General features: G+C 46.2%; 1 pseudogene across 1 annotated transcript in view; it reads right to left on the bottom strand.

Moving 5' to 3' along the window:
- The window catches only part of LOC144114130 (short transient receptor potential channel 4-associated protein-like), a 91443-nt pseudogene that overhangs the window by 12423 nt on the left and 61915 nt on the right, over positions 1-17105 (bottom strand). The window contains exons 22-23 of the transcript XR_013310954.1: positions 13096-13152; positions 140-421 (exon numbers count right to left, since the gene is read on the bottom strand). The product of XR_013310954.1 is annotated as a short transient receptor potential channel 4-associated protein-like (transcript). The remainder of the gene's footprint in view (positions 1-139; positions 422-13095; positions 13153-17105) is intronic.

Raw genomic sequence — 17105 nt, 5'->3', positions numbered from 1 at the left:
TTTCGCTCCTGGACAAGCGGCAACAAAGCCATGAATTGCCGAACTACCAGATTTTGCTGGCCAAAAAAAAAATTGATAAGAGTTCTCCTCACTGTCCCTTTAAGGCTTTAGTGGGCACAATCAGATGGAGGATGCAGACCTTTTCAAGGGCAGAGCAATCCTTGTCTTTGTGGAGGTAGTGTTCTTGCCAGAAATGCAGCAGCTCCAGCAGATTCTGCAATAGGCTGCCCGATGAAGCTGTGGCAGCTGCAGCAGCTGCGGACCCAGCTGCGGCACTGGCAGCAGCGCCTGCAGTGCAGGCTGCCTTGGCAGCTCCTGATGGCGATGGCCCACGTAGTGCATGCAGGTAGGTCACCAGCTGGCCTCGCTGCTGGGCAAAGATGAGTAGCACCAAGGCCGTGTTGACACAGCTCACGTTCTCCTGCACCATGAGGGAAATAAGAAGCAAACATGTAGAGCAAAACCACAATCACACTAGTAGCCCACTGCAAGCTGGTCAGGTGCCATAAGGAATTGCTGTTCCCTGAGCCTTGTTTATTGTTTCAGGCCTGTAAGCAAGATGGAAATATCTGTGGTCTATGCTACTGGCTGCTTGTTCTTGTTTACGCAACTACAGCAGAGGTTCTTAATCACACAAACTGCAAAAGGTCTCATATTTCAAGAAACAGCCAATCAACTGAGCCAAAATTGTTATTAGAGCAGTATGATGTTTGCTATATTCTTCAACAGATTATTGCTGTTAACATACAACATACCAAAGCTGTAGACACTAAGGCTATGTGCCAAACTTTTCAGGGACACCGAGAACAATTCTTGTAATTATTGTTCGCGATAAAACTTAATTCTTTGGCTCTTTCTGGGTATGCTGTCATTTGTCTGGCAGCAAAAGGCACATTCATATCACCAAAAAATTGCAATTTTAAAAAATTGACCGATGATCGCGGTACTCCCTAATGCGCGTTTTGAGTGCAGCTTGATTTTGCAATACATTTAGGTAGAAAACTTGGGATGACGCATAAGCTACCTTTGAGAGCACAATGCAAAACATTGCCACTTTGTTGAACAAGGCCACTGAACTAACACATTAAACAAACGCTCCTCACTGGTGTAGAGCGGCGCAGTGAAACCCTTGCCCGGCTGCGGTGTCCTATCCCATGTTTGCTATTCCCTGAGGAACGCACTGCAACAATTCTTGTCTCAGTGCTTCAAGGAGGACCGCTAAATCTACAAAGGACGAGCCTTTGTTTGGAGTGGGCCATAAGGTGCGTGGCCTGTACATTCAGAGTAATGCGTGCCCGTTCCCATGGTAAACGGCATGGACTCCCCAAACGGCCCCATAGAAGCCCGCCCATGTATGTGCGGTTGACAGTTTGGCTGCCGATTCCTGGCTGACCCAAGCTGCAACCAGCAGTTTTGTGGTAGATCTTACGTTGATTTGAATGTAATCAGCCCTGCACCTATGCAACAACTAAGGGGCCCACAATCTTAGCACAAGGAATAGCCTTATTTGGGCAAGGCAGTGAGTCTTTTTCACAAACCCTCCAATGTGTGCCGCCTGAAACAGAGGGGTTGCAGGGGTATCTGCCTGCTTCTGCATCCATCACAGTCGCTTATGTGAAGGTAGTTGCGGTGCCCATTCTAAGCATGATGGCCAACTGTTAATGCGTTCAGGAACTCATTATGCAACAGCCGACGCAAACTCAGTGCCGCTCCTCTCACCAGCCCCCACCATACATTCCTCCTCAACTTTCCGCCTTACACTGCTGCCTTTTTCTCTTCCACAGCCAGCCCCTCTTTGCCTTTTCATTCTCGCCCTCTCTTATCACTTTACTTTCATCTCTCGCTCTGCTTTTCACCTTGCTATACTTTTGCTGGTTATGCCAACGATGACGACAATGTGCAAGCCACGAAGAGGAGCCTAAGAGCTGCACTCTAAAAAAATCTTCCAGCCACTCGACGTTCGTGACGTTCTTACTGAAATGGACGGGTTGCTGTTTTGATGTGAATAGTGGTGTTGCGTAGCTCTTGAGATGTGTGCACAAATACAGGTGTCAATAGACTCATTTTACTTGAAAAATGAGTCGCTGATGGCAACACCTGTATTTCATGACGATGCTAGGTTTTTTATGGCGCAAGGGCGCCTAAGGCCAAAGAGCGCCAAACACGAGGTTTTTGGTCAACTCAAGCTAAAATATGTACACATGTTAAAATGAACACCAGGTGTATAGGGCCTTAGAGTGTGAGATTACAGTGATGATTCCAGTGTGTCAAGAAGGTGCATAAGTAAGTTGGAATGGTCTAAAGTAGTGTATGGTGCCTAAAAAGTGTGATAAGAGTCAATTGTAAAAGACGAGGCCAGGCAGCCTCAGCCACAACCCGTGCTTGAGCAAGAGGGGCGAGGCATCTGGCAGCTGCAGCTAAGCTCAGCCTTCTCCTCAGCAATGAGGAGGGGCTGGGGTTACTTGGAATAAGAGATCTCTTGTAAAAAGAGAACATGAGTTAAAAATTTTTAAATCCTATCCGGTGAAAACATGCGGTCATCACCTAAAAATAACGAAGGGTGCATCAGTACTTTAAATGTGTACAACTATGGGAAGTGCTGCCATCTCTGTTTCCAACCTTGGGCACATGATTAATGTGCAGACAACTGAGGTATGGGCACCACATCTCTCGCATTGTGGTGCTGGTGTATCCCTTAAAAGATGTGCGTGTGTGTGTGGTGTATTGATGTCCTATCCTCAGTCTGCAGAGAGCAACTTCTTTGAATCTATTTTGTTTTTAATAATGATATAATAATAATAATAGTCATGCTTATTTTCGCCACTGGGTACAGAGGAACGAAAATAGGTGGCTGGAGAAAAAGCTGCTCTATCGGCAGCTTGACGGCGCTAGCCACCTTCACATCAGGAGTAATGGCGAGGCATACAGTGCATATCTGAAACACCATTTTTTTTTTTTTTTCACAGGCCTTTCTTGAAGTACAACTGCACTTGCAAAACAAAATGGAAAATTAAAAGAGGAAGTTTTTGTATTTTTGGTAATCTTCCAATCCTTAATTTTATTGTGTGAGCGTGTTCTCTGTTTGTCCCAATACTGCTGCCACTCTTTGCCAAGTGCAGCCCTAATATGTGGCTTGAGGTCCTGGTATGAAAGTTGGCTTACACCGATACGACTCAGTTCGTCAGCTGATGTAGCAAGCCTATCAGCTTCTTCATTTCCATCTATTCCACAGTGACCTGGCACCCAGCATACTGTAATTTTAAGGTTCAATGTGCATGCAGACATAATGCATTTCAAGAGGGAATTCATTACAGGGTTTTTACAGGGTTTCCTAGAAGACAGGGCCATAATCACACTTAAGGGATCTGAGTATATAACAGAGCTGGGAATATCTTTTCCAGTATGAATCTAACAGCCAACAGAATACCATGGCATTCCGCAGTAAATATGCTTGCGTGTCTATTCATTGTTTTTATTTCAGAAAATTGACAACTGTGCACTGCACATGAAACTGAGGATGTCTTTGAGGCATCAGTGTAAAACTCTGTGCACTGATACTTCGCTTGCAGGGACAGGATATGATGTTTTATGCAAATTGGTGATCCATTCTTGCCAACCTCACGAAAGGATGTGTCGCAGTCAACTGAATACACTTCCCAGGGAGCAATTATGTCTTTAGAAGAAGTTACCAGAATGTTAAAGACTGGTATGCTCATGTCTCGGACAAGTGTGGCGACTCTAATTGGTAAAGGTGGGGTTTCAGATGGTCGGTTTGAAAAGAGCAGTGTACAGGTTGGGTTTCGCAACAGCTTGTTGCATGGATGGTCAACATGAGATAATACCTTCATAGCGTATGTTATACTTGTGTACTTCCGCCGTCTTTCAAGTGACCATTGGTCTGCCTCAACGTACAAACTGGCAATTGGGCTTGTACGGAAAGCACCAGTAGCCAACCGCAGACCCAGGTGGTACACATTGTCGAGCATTTTTTAGGTGCTTTTTCATGCTGACTCGTACACTACGGAGCCGTAGTCTATACGTGACAGAACTACGCTATTTAGAAGACACAGCAGGCAGTCTCGATCTGTACCCCAAGACTGGTGTGACAGGATCTTTAGGAGGTTCATTGATTTCATGCATTTAAGTCTTAACTGCTTAATGTGTGTAATGAATGTAAGCTTTTCGTCGACCATGACACCAAGAAATTTGTGCTCCTTATGGACAGCAATACTCTGCCCGTTAAGTGTGATGTCTGGTTTAGGCCTAACACCACGTTGCTTTGTGAAGAGTACACTGTCTTTTCTGTGTTGACTTTAAATCCATTTTCGTCAGCCCACTTTGATAATCACTTTGTTTACTCCTAGCTGAATATGCCGCTCACAGATGGACAAATTACATGACTTGTAGCTTATTTGTATGCCGTCAACATAAACAGGGTAGGATATGAATCTAGGCAGGACGCTCTTTAATGAATTCATTTTCACTATGAAAAGAGTGCAGCTAAGAGCGGTGCCTTGAGGGACAGGATTCTTGTATAAACTGCTTGGATAACGAGTTCCATACACGGACCTTGAACGTTTTGTTCAGACAGATAACTTTTAATAGTAGCCAGCATATTCCCCGAGATCCCAAAGACGAACAGGTCTCGGATAATATCATAGCGCCATGTGGTATCGTATGCTTTTTCTAGATCAAAGAAAACGGATAAACAGTGCTGTTTATGCACGAAAGCGTCCCTTGCGTAAGATGCGACGGCAACGAGCTGGTCAGCGGTTGACCGGTTAGCCCTGAAACCTGCTTGGTGCTGGCCAAGAAGACCATTCAATTCAAGGAAATGCATAAGGCGACGATTGAGCATTTTTTCAAAGAGCTTACATAAACAGCTTGTTAGGGCAATTGGCCGATAACTGGCCGCAAGTGTGGGTTCTTTGCCTTGCAAATACTAGGATAATAATAGCTTCTTTTCAGGCTTTTGGAAGACGTCCAGCAGCCCACATCTTATTAAAAAAGCACAGGACAGTCTCAAGGGTTTCTTCATGCAGGTGCCCGAGCATTCCACATGTGACCCTGTCAGGGCCTGCAGCTGTTGAGTTGCCACAAGTGCCTAAGGCTTTTTTTTTATAATTGGTTTCCGCTCCTCAGTTAGTTTGTATGTCAAGAAGGAATCTGTATAATGCGCTGAGCTAAATATGTATTCGAAGTGTTTGCCTAGTGCATCTGCTTGGTGCTCCAATGTGTCACAAGCAGTGCTAAGAGGAACTGGATGTGAACTATGCCCTTTACGTGTTTTAGTCTACTGTACACTGTATGCGTATCTGTGCAAGAATTTACAGAGGAGAAAAATGATTGCCAACTTTCCCATTTGGATATATGCCAAGTACGCCTGCCATTTGCTTTAGCTCGCTTAAAGTTTACCAAGTTGTCAGCAGTAGGATAATGGCAGAAGTTTGACCATGCATTATTTTGGTCCTGACGAGCTGTCTTGCACTGTGCATTCCACCATGGCTTTTGTTTGTTCTGTATTTTACAGGATGTCTATGGAATGGATTTCTTTGCAGAGTATATGATATGCGATGTGATCAAGGATTGAGATTCATATACACCTATGTTTGTATTTGATGAACAGGGCAATGCTGACAGTTCCCGGAACAACTTACAGTCAGCAATCTGCTCTTTAAACTATCTAGGATTATTTACCCTCGGATTTATATTTTCTGTGTACTTTAAAGAAATGGGGAAGTGGTCACTTCCATAGAGGTGATTAATAACAGCCCACTCAGTAGCTGCCAAGAGCAATCGAGAGCCAATAGCAAGGTCTATCGCTGTGTATGAGCTGTGTGTTGCATTAAAATGTGTTGGTTCTCTTCTACTGAATAAGCATGAGCCAGATGGTAACAGGAATTTTTCAATTAGCACACCTCGAGAATCGGTTCTATTACTTCCCTGGGTGGTGCGCGTCGCTAACCAACAGGAATGGCTTAGGTAGCAGGTCAATGAGTTTTTCAAGTTTGTCAATGGACAGGCGATGATCTGGTGGGATATATATAGGGAACTTAAGGTTATTACTCTGCCAAAAGTTAGGGCTCACATTGCCATTGCCTCTTAATCAGTAGCCAGTCTTAATCAGTAACTATAGCAACGCCACCTGATGAGTGGGCACTACCTTGCCTGTCCTTCCTGTACACTACATATTTTTTTTAGAAAGTTTGTATGTGTTGGGTTTAAGTGCGTTTCTTGTAGGCAAAGTATGCTTGAATGGTATTGCGTGAGCATTTCATATATGTTATCCAGGTTCTTAAGTAGACCTCTGCAGTTCCAGTGAATAATGCTCCCAACAGCCATATTTCTTAGCGAGAAAGCGAAGACTATTGGGGGTTATTTAGATGCCACCACCTTTATCAGGCGGCTTGACTGGAAGATGTCTTTTTGGTTTGAGGCAGTCTAGGGAGTTCCACCTCTCTTTGGGCGACTCCCGGTGCCACCTCCATTGCTTCCGCTGGAGATGCGGAAGCAGACACTGAGGCAGACGTGGATTTGTCAAAGAGGGAGAGATACTCTCTCACTTGCCTGTGTTTTTACAGAGGTCTGCAAAAAGTTGACCTCTGGGACATAAAAAGTTGGTGCAGCGGGAGGCTGCTTGATGAGGGACCGAGGTGGCCACGCATCAGCGATGCTGTATTGCATGCCCACCGTGACGCGACGCCGCCCGGCACCCTGGCACACTGCATCACCGTAGGAACTTCCGAAGAGAAGAGAGAGCTTCTTCCAGGCTTCAGGGAATGTTATGTTTTCTGTTACTTTGATGTGAATTACTTTCTTTTCATTCTGGAATGCCTGACGTGTTCGTGAGTAGGCGGCGTGTGGCCGTGACAATTTGGACATTCAGCTTGAGCAGCACTGCAGTTATCAGTTGGGTGCTTATGGGCAGCGTACTTCGCACAGGTGAGTTTCCCACGGCATGTTTTGGATCCGTGTCCGTACTTTTGGTAGTTGAAGCATTGGGTTGGGGATATAGGGACGAACTTTACAGTGGATGAATTCTGCTTTGACAGCATCCGGAAGACGGGAGCGTTCAAAAGTTACGACGATGTGGGGTGTCACTACCTCTTCATCGTTCCGCCTTATGCTGATGCGACAAAGGGCAATGACACCTTGATCTCGGGAAGCCTTCAAGGAGGTCCGAGTCTGTTTCATGAATAAGGCCGCGTTCGGATATAACACCTTGTACTGTGTTTAGACTGCGGTGGGGGGAGATAGTTACAAGGAGGAAAACGAACTGTTTTTCTTGAGTAGGGTGTCGAGTGACCTTTCTGTGACACTTCGACAAGGTCTCCGGATGCGAGTTTTTTCGCATTCTAGTTATTGCCTACCATTTTATCCAGAGTCCTAGCAATAAGAAAAACAGACATGGCAGCAATTGGTTCATTGTCTACAAGCGAGTGGATGATCAGGAAATGGGGAAAATGGTGAGAGTCAGGTCGAGTTCTGGCAATGCTTTCATCGATGCGGTTCCTTTTCTGGGACCGATCATGTTTTTTAGAAGAAGAATCACTCATGCGATATGAATATGCTGACGGTTCCTAAAATGTCGCCTGTGGTTCACCGTCTTATTCATAGGAAGGTCCCGGAGCCCCTGACTGGTAAACAAACAAGGAGTACTTCGGCCGGAGCTTGACCACGGCCCCGACCGCTACCGTTCATGGTTTCTACCCTTTACCTTACAATGTATCGCCACGGTGTGGATGACAGCTTTGGTATGGGATCTGGGGTACCACCAACACCTGGATACTCAAGGTGCCCCTGCAGGCACCTGTATTTCATTTTTTTTTGTCTTTTCTAGCTTTTAAAGCTCTGTTTCTGGTGCGAGTGGTCTCTCTCCGATTATAATGTGGTACCTTATCAATACAGGCCAGCTTCAACTTCTCCTCAATGTCCCTCTACCATAATGAAACAAAAGGCATTTATTAAGCCTGTGCAAACATTCGATAATTTCGAATATTCAGTCGAACAGTGAAGTATTCGATATTCAATTCGGTCCGAATGTTTGGTATCGTCTGGAGCAAAGTTTCTGGAACTCTTGTATGGTGTCGGTGTACAGGGTCGTCCACTCTTAGAATGTCGCTTCGTGCTTCCGGTGCTCCGCGGAGCGCCTCTGACAGGAGCTGAAGAAACTATTGAGTAGGAATACTGAAGCCGTCTGCTACAGTGTGCTCTGTACTGCGGTGAAATGGGCTTCAATTTTGCACCGCGTCCGCATAACTTAGCAGTCATTTGCTAAAATTTATTACCAGCTGCTCAGCAAGAAAGATTTAAAATATTTGCGGATCCTAGTGTTGCTGTAGTAGTAGAAAGCTTTGACTATTACGTGGTGCGCATTTTTTCCCCAGCATTCTTATTTGTAGGTTTCAACTTAACCAGGCAAGCAGAAGATTTTGCTACTGCTGCTGCAACGGGATAAATGCAGCTGATAGGCTTCTCAGCAGTCTTTTGTTTAGTCGGAAATGTTTCTCCGACCAGTGTTATGCGGACGCAATGCAAAACTGAAGCCCACTTCACCGCAATACAGAATGCACTGTAGTAGACGATGCGGAAACCTCGCCTACGGCTCTCACTGCTCCTGCGCCATAGTTTCCACGGCACCCGCCAGAGGTGCTCTGCGGAGTTGCGGCAGCACGGAGCGACATTCTAATGGACGGCCCTGTACCTCCTCTGGGATGGCACAGCGGCATTGGCACAGCCAAGGCCCCGAATCCATGCCATGTGCCTGTGCTCCCGCACATATGGGGGAACTGGTCTGCGCATGCTCGCGGCAAGAGACGCGAGCAGGCGCAAGCGCAGCAAGCAGATCTGAGCGCAAGCAGATCTGGGCGCCACGCTTGCGCCTGTTCACGTCTCTTGCCACCCAGATCTGCACCTGCCAGGTGTCTGTGGCCCCGCTACCCATGGGGGCGCAGAGCACTGGGCACATGGTGCTTACACCTATCAGGTATTCATGGAGTCGTCGCTTAAAAGCAATAGCTACACAAAGACGCAATCGCAATTAAGACCAGTAGTTGGGGGCCTTGTAGATAGGTCTCATGCCCCACAAATATGTTGGCTCCGCATGTAGGCATGGCGGTGGCTTGGTACTTTACGTTGACACAGAATTTCATTGAGAACAAATGACCGAATTTTCTGCGATAACTGCAAATTTTAAAGTGCAGTTATTGCGCAGTTATTGTTAAAAACATGCAGCGAAATCATCAGTGCGGTGTACCGACCTCCGTGTGGCAATGTGGAAGATTTTTTCACGTTTTTTGACAACCTAATGGATTATGTTTCCCAAAATAGTTATTCTTTTACTTGTGGCAGTGATTTTAACATTGACATCACGGACGGAAAAAACAATTACGACTTCGACGTTAGACTACTCTCAGCCGGTTACAAAAATGTCATTACGACTTCAATGCGTGTTACATCTTCCTGTTCATCAGCACTTTACCTTCTTATCACTAATCTCAATAGATATCTGTAGTGCGGGCACAATCGCATCCGACATAAGCGATCACTGCCCAGTTTTCATGACCTTTCCCGGTCCGAACAAAAAACATTTCGCCAGTGAGTTCACCTATCAGCCTATTTCTGAAAGTGCTTTGGAATCATTTAAGCACGATGTTACTGCGCATAACAGAAAATTTGTATTCGATCAGAAAGATGCTAACAACGCTCATTCAGCCTTTCTTGAGACTTTCCTTTTAATCTATAATAAACATTTCCCGCTTAAAACTGCAAAGCGATCCCGGAAAAGTAAGAAACCTTGGGAGACCTCAGAACATATTAAAGATATCAAAGAAAAGAACAGACTTTACCACACCTTTTTACGTTCGAGATGTCAAGACAAGCTTAGGGAATTTAAGAATGCGCGAAACAGACTAAATGCTATGCTTAAACAGGCAAAATATCTATACTACAAAAACCTGTTCACTGAAACTATAACTAAGAATCCATCTGCCATATGGAACAGTGTAAATGATATTCTTGGCAGAAGAAAGAAGATTGCTCCCCCCAAATCGATACTTCATAATGGCGTAGAGTTGTGTGGGGTACAACTTGCAGATCATTTCAACCGGCATTTTGCTAATATTGCCCAGGCAGCTAATTCAAGACCACCAATGATAAGCACAGTAAGCCTTATACCCCTGTTACACGGCGAGTTTCAATGGCCATCGAGTCGAGGGTCTTCGAAATTCTCAATCGCCATCGAACTCGAAGGAGTTGTGTCGCTGCTACACGGCAAATCTCAACGGCCATTGAAATGGTTCTCGTGTCTTACGCCAAGCTTGTGTGACGCCACAATCGCTACTTTGGATTTTGCAAAAATAACAAAAATATTTGATAAATGTATACAGTGGAACCCCGTTCATACGTTTTTCCCCGGACCGCGAAAAAAAAACCTAACAGCCGGGAAAACGCAACAGTGAGGAAAGGTCCGAAAATTAATGAAAACAGTGCAGCTTTGCTTTGAAACAATTTATTTCGATATCAAGTGAGCTTAGGTCTTAAAAAAATCGAGAATGGTAGATTGCCGTTTTTTCCGCTCGCTGGAATACAGCACGCGTTTCTCGATGGCCTGGAAAGCCGCATTGCTCTCAGCGTCGCTTTGAGGTGCGACGTACCTGCGGAGGAGTTCCAGAGCCACGACGGCTTCTCCAAACCTCGGGTCCGCCAACTCCCCGGAACATGCGGCTCGTGCTCCTCGTCGTCATCACAGTCTGAGGCTTCACTCGCGACCGAGTCTGCAACGATCTCGGCGATACTCTGACACTCGGACGTCACGACAGCAGCATCCACGGCGACGAAGTCGTCATACGTGACTCCCGTGGCACCCAGCGCATTCAAAGCTTCACTCAGCTCTTAATCATGAGAGGCTGCTTCCGTCTCTTCAGCTTCCGTGGCAGTTTCCTCTCTGCCGTCCATGCGAAAGCCACTCCGCGCGAAGCAGTGCTGTGCAGTTGACGCGCTCACTGCAGTCCACGCTGAAGCGGCATTCCCTTGTATCTCGGCACGCTTCGAGACGATGCTGTTAAGCGTCGAGGGTGGCAGACCAAGATCCTTGGCGATGTCGACTCTTTTCCGCGCTGGCTGCCTGTCGACTGCGTTGAGAACATCCAGCTTTTCCTCGAGGGAAAGCGCCTTGCGCTTGCACGACGCCATCAAAGGACGACAAATCGCTCGCGATGTTAGCGAGGCCCGACGAGGCGCAGGCAGCGTAGGTGTTGACGTGAGGACAAGGACGACTCGGATGGGTTGAACCGCACAAACAAGAAAGACTGGATTAGCGAGGCCTGACGAGGCGTAGGCAGCGTAGCTGTTGACGGAAGGACACGGACGACTCGGATGGGTTGAACCGCACAAACAAGAAAGACTGGATTGCTGCGGGCCCGCGGGTTTTACTCGCTTCGGCTGACGAGGCAGTGGCCATCTAGTGGCAATCTCTCCAACTCGCGTGCGGCTTTTTATGGCTTCCGAGATTACCCACGCGCGTGCAAGGGGGTGATATCGGAGGCCATGGTCTTGTAGCCAATTCCGTAGCCAAGCCTGGCCAAGACTCGTCAAAATGGCGGTTGGCGCGCGTTGCCCGGCCGGGTTCGGGGTGCCAGGTTGCAACGTATCATGCGGGAACGTTTTCACATCTACAACGTAACAGCGGGGTACCCAATACATTGGATCCTATGGGAGCTATGCCGGGACCGGACGAAAACGACGTAACAGCCGGGAAAACGCAGCAGTGAGGAACGTAACAGCGGGGTTCTACGGTACTTAATGCTGAAATACATGCATACGCGAAAGTCGTTCAAAACCCTTTTAATTGCACGTACGCGACGGACATATGCAGACACTGCAGTAGCCACTCTAATACAAGACGAGCCAAAACCAAGCCAGTCCAACTGCGTCGGAGCGCTGCTTCGTCAGGCTTAAGACCTGGGAAATCGCCATGATATCTGAAAAACAAGAGCTATTTGTCTCTTGAAACTTTATGCGAGGGTAAGAATGGGCAAATCGAAGGCGAATACAATAGCTTAGAACACGATATTGCTTTGAGGGATTAGCGACGAAGCTGTTATCGCTGTGAAGCGGGCGGGCAGGGTGCCGCCATGTTGTCAACGTTAAGTACGCAAGCAACGCAGAGACTGCAACGCAAAATTAATGCGCTTAAAACCAGTCTAATATATTTTAAAATAATTGTACAGACTGCTTGCATTAAATTTTACGCGAATAATGTTTGTTCATGTTTTTGTACCGTGAATGTGCCGTGTACGAAAGTGCGCTTGGCGCCGCTCGAAGCAACGCTAGCAACCTTGGGCAGCGCTCGAAGGCCCTCGAAATCTCGATAGAGTTCCACGCTGCTCTGTTGACTCGACAGATTATTGACTCGATGGCCATTGAAACTACCCGTGTAGCAGCGCTCGATCGCCTTTGAGTCGATCGACTATCAGTTCGAGGGCCTTCGAAATGCCCGTGTGACAGGGGCATAAAATTGATAGTCCCTCTCACAGTCTGTTTCCTGAGCCCATGGATACTGAGGAGGTCTACCACACATTTATTACCATAGCATGAAAATTAGTAAATCGCTGGATCCCAATAACATTCAGATGAGGCCAGTAAAGTTCGTAATAGAATTTATTGCTTCTGTTTTAGCCCACATTTTTAATTTAGCTCTCGAATCCAGCATATTCCCTGATGACATGAAAAAGGCTAGAATTACTGTAGTGCACAAAGGAGGTGATATAAATGTCGTGAATAATTATAGGCCAATATCCATTCTCTCGATTCTTTCAAAAGGGCTTGAAAAGGTTATATTTCAAAGATTTAATAACTTCGAGAAAAACAACATAACAACTGACTCCCAATATGAATTTAGGAAAGCACGATCGACAGAAATGGCGTTACTTCTACTAAAAGAACAGATAGTTCAAAATATAGATTCTGGTCTTTTTACTCTTGGTCTGTTCATTGACTTCAGTAAAACCTTTGACTCCCTCAACCACAATGTCGTTAGGTGCGTTATCACAGTATGGAATACGGGGCGGACCCCTCAATTTAATTATGTCATACCTGAGAGTCAGGGTCCGCTGGGTCCGTATACACAATGTTGAGGCGTCTCTGCTGCCCCTACAAACCGGAGTACCACAAGGTAGTGTTTTAGGCCCGCTATTATTTGATCTATATATTAATGATATAGTTCTTATTAATCAGTCAGCTAAATGGTTTATATATGCTGATGACAGTAGCATTTTTTTTAAGGGTGAAGATCCAAACGATTTAGCTCTGCAGTGCAACCGAACGCTTGAATCACTATCAGGGTGGTCCCACACTAACTGCATAGTAATCAATCCCACGAAGACTAAGGTTTTACTATTTAGACCAAGAAATAAAGTTTTCACACTGCAAAATAAGATCAATTATACGAATAAAGATATAACAATAGTAGATGAGCATAAGGTTCTTGGCGTTACTTTTAATACTCACCTAAACTGGGAACACCACATCAATCACGTCTGCAAAAAGCTGTCTACTGTTGCAGGCACTCTGTCCTGCTGCAGAAACCTCATTTCCGAAAGAGTTGTACCAACTCCAGTTGTACCAAGCGTTATTTGCACACCACATAAATTATTGTAGTCTTGTCTGAAGCTCAACAACAAAAAGAAATATAGATAAAATTAATGTGCTCCAGAAGAAAGTCTTGCGCTATGTGGCAAATGTTAGAACGCACACATCTACAAACAACCTATTTCAGAAGTATAGGATCATTCGTTTTGTGCACAGTTATGAATATCAACTCTTAAACCGGCTTTATTTTTTGTCCGTTGAATCTGCAAATTTTCTTAAAACTGCTGCAACATTACAACAGCGAACAACAGATGTATTCCCCAGAAACCCCCCAAACTAGCTAGTTCCCTATTTCCGCACCCAAAACAAGTTTCAGTTATTAAAGCATAATGTTCAGTCACTTCTAAACAAACATCCAAAGGAATTTTTTCCATCTAAGAAAGAATGTAAAAATTATTTCTGTAACCTCAAATAACTCTGTGGGGACCTGCCCTGCAGTCCCCTGTGTTTGCTTTCCCGCGAGGCACCGTGCAGCAGCAGCCACGCCTCGAGGAGGAACACATTCCCTTGTCAGTTACATTAACTAGCAAGAGAGGGCGCCAGCGTCGCAGCGCGAGAGACTGCTTGAAGCCCGCGCGCGGGAAAGGGCATGAGGGTTCGGTGGGGATCGTCGGCGCAAGCGGGCGCGTCGCTCGCGGCTCCGCTCTTCGCCAGCGGGGCGACGAAGCGACGGGGAGACTCGCTCCCGTATCTCGTCCCGTCCAGCCTTCGGAGTATCCCTTGCCCTAGCGTGGGCGAACATTCGCTCGTAACCTTGCTGGTGAGTCGGACGACCTTGATTCATTAGCGTACCTTGTTGCTAGCTAACGTTATTGTTGCTGTAGCAGTAAATGCCTGTTTGCGTCAGCCAATGTGTCGTTCCTTTGTTCCATCAGAGCAAGGCCCGCCGAGGTTGGCGTGCGCTTGGCTGCGTACGCAATCACGGGGTGAGGTCCAGGCGGTTTTGAACTGTGTCAGCCGCGATTAAATGGGGGAAAACGTATATATCTCCCCAATTAAACCCCAAAACTCTAACGCGTCACCCTGATTTGATGTATCTTGCCTTGGTTTTAAACTAATTGTGCTTTCACCGTGTGCTTCCATATCATCTCATGATTTTTTCTTTTTGTCTCACTGTTTGTTTCGTGTATATATATACGCTTTTGAGACCTGCTTTGTTGCCCATATATTTTCAATGTGACCTTTGATGAGTGCGGTTTTCTTTTTTTTGTTGATAAACTGTGTCGACTGCTGTCTTGTAAGGTGGCCTCTGGGCCGTCGTCAAGTTGCTTAGTGCAACTTCTAGTCCAGGGGCCATTCAAAGTTTGTGTTTGTACCACTCTGGAAAATAAACGAATTGAATTGAAATGAAATACTCGCTTCGAATTCACTTCGAACCAAAAAACCACTACTTGCATAAGACTAGCATTTACCATCTGGTGTTTTCTCTCGCACGCTTCTTGGAACAAAGCATCTTTGCACTCAAATGACGAGTTTCTCACTGCACGACTGCTGCTCCAATATGAGTAGGTTGGTGAGAAAAGTGGTTTTTTGGTTCGAAACAAATTTGTGGGACCTCCAACTAATGGTCTTATCTGCAACCGCGTAGTTGCCCGGCTGTTGCTTCTTTTAACCCTTTGAGGGTCGAATTAAAAAAAAAAAACTTTCAGAGATGGTCAAATTACTTCCTTGTCCCAGCCTCCAGACATAAAACATTGAAGAGTCATCGCTGTCGGTGTCATGAGAACGGGCAGTGCGTTCAGCCACATCGCTGCTTTGCCATGCATCTGAAGAACTCGAAGGAAACTCAGTAAACAAGGAGAGCTAGAATACCTCGTGAGCGTCGGTGGTAAACAAGCTAAGAGCAGCGCCAATAAAGATGGAAATCAACTTCTGCAGCCCCTGCAAGGAAGTGCAGATAAAAAGAAAAAATTGGCGGTGGTTTAGGTCTGGTTAAACCTGGAGTGACGCGATAGCTACAGCTGGCCGAGTGGAACTTGCTCAGTTGAATTGCAAAGTCAGTCTTTCGCCGCTCCGTTTCGCTAGGCGTTCCTTCTTGATCTTCTAATCTTCGTCCCACTTGACACGGCGCATGCGCACAGCTGTGGCAGCTTGGTTTCGCCGGCAGCAGCACCTGCTAGCACCGCACCACGTGGCTGGTCACTTGACCAACCATGTGACGAACTACGTGATCAGCCATGGTGCCACGCTACCGGCAGCTGCTCCGCACCACGTAACCAACCACGTGACAGCGTGGCAGCGCCGCCACGCTGAAGGCTCGAAATGCTACCGTAATGTAGCCATCGCTACAAAATCAAGTTTTGTGCACCTCCCTTGCGATCACGTGATGAAACCGAAACCACGAAGGGCGTTGCCGCAGGCCGCGCGGCACGCTGAAGCTAGAAATCAGTCCTGTTTATCTCCGCAAGAAGGCAGCACAAATTTCAAACGCTTCTTGTAAGTCCTAGGAGGTGGCAGCAGCACCTCCCAGTGAGCATGCATCATCATTATGCACGAAATTTCAAAAGGAGGGTTGAAACCATTCCCACAAAGCAGCTTTGTGGGATGGAAAACCACCACCATACATATACGGCAAAAATCCTTAAAGGGTTAAGCACCAACTACATGGACACCTGCGAGGCGTACGTGGCATTCATTCCCAGCATGCTAAATTTCTTCAGATTGAATGCCAATTTTCTTCTACCTTCATCTAAGCACTCTCTTGCCTTTCTCTACCAATCCTCTAATTCTCTAATTGCCTCTTACTTGCTTCTAGTTTTTAAAACTTGAGCATGCCCTGGCTGTTCCTAAACCCCAGTGCATCTTGGATCTCTGCAGTGGCCTTGTGGTGCCCCAAGGACGGGAGGGCATTACATTGGATAAGAAGATGTTCGTTTCACTGTCTTGCACGCAGAAACAGCAGTTGCCATCTGTTGTGTCATCCAATTTATGCCAGTAACACTTCTTCCTTAAGCATCGAGACCTGGCCATGAAAAGTATAGTGCTTCCTTTGCAGTTGTGGTTTTTAAGCTTAGTTCTAGCCATCATAAAGAGCTCAGGTATAGGCTTGCCCAGCATTTTCTTTTGTCAGTAAGCATTTTTTGTTTCATACATTATTTCAGTTTACCTTACTGTCTTTCTACCCCTTCGACATTTAATTGTGTTGATTAGCACGCCTTTTAAGTTCTTCTCATGCAGGTAGTATCGACGCTGCAGTGGTATAGGTGCCTGAAATCTTCGCCACCCATCGCTTCTCGATTTGCCTCAACTGTTCTTCATACTGAACCTTACTTTTTGCTTCACATGCTTTGGAGTGTGCCTGCACGCCCAGTGCCACCTCGCAATATGTGTCAAGAAGGGGCATCCATCTTCATATGCCCCTTGTTGACCCCCTCTTGTGCTCGTGTTGTTGCACTTGATTAGCGAATTTCACGCACAGAATGGCTGCGGCAGCTGCAGTCAGCTCAGAGCCATCC

This window comes from Amblyomma americanum, chromosome 1 (genome assembly GCF_052857255.1).
Source record: "Amblyomma americanum isolate KBUSLIRL-KWMA chromosome 1, ASM5285725v1, whole genome shotgun sequence".
Classification (NCBI taxonomy): Eukaryota; Metazoa; Arthropoda; class Arachnida; order Ixodida; family Ixodidae; genus Amblyomma; species Amblyomma americanum.
Note: the sequence above shows the minus strand (reverse complement) of the source record. Positions and strands in the feature narration are given on the sequence as shown.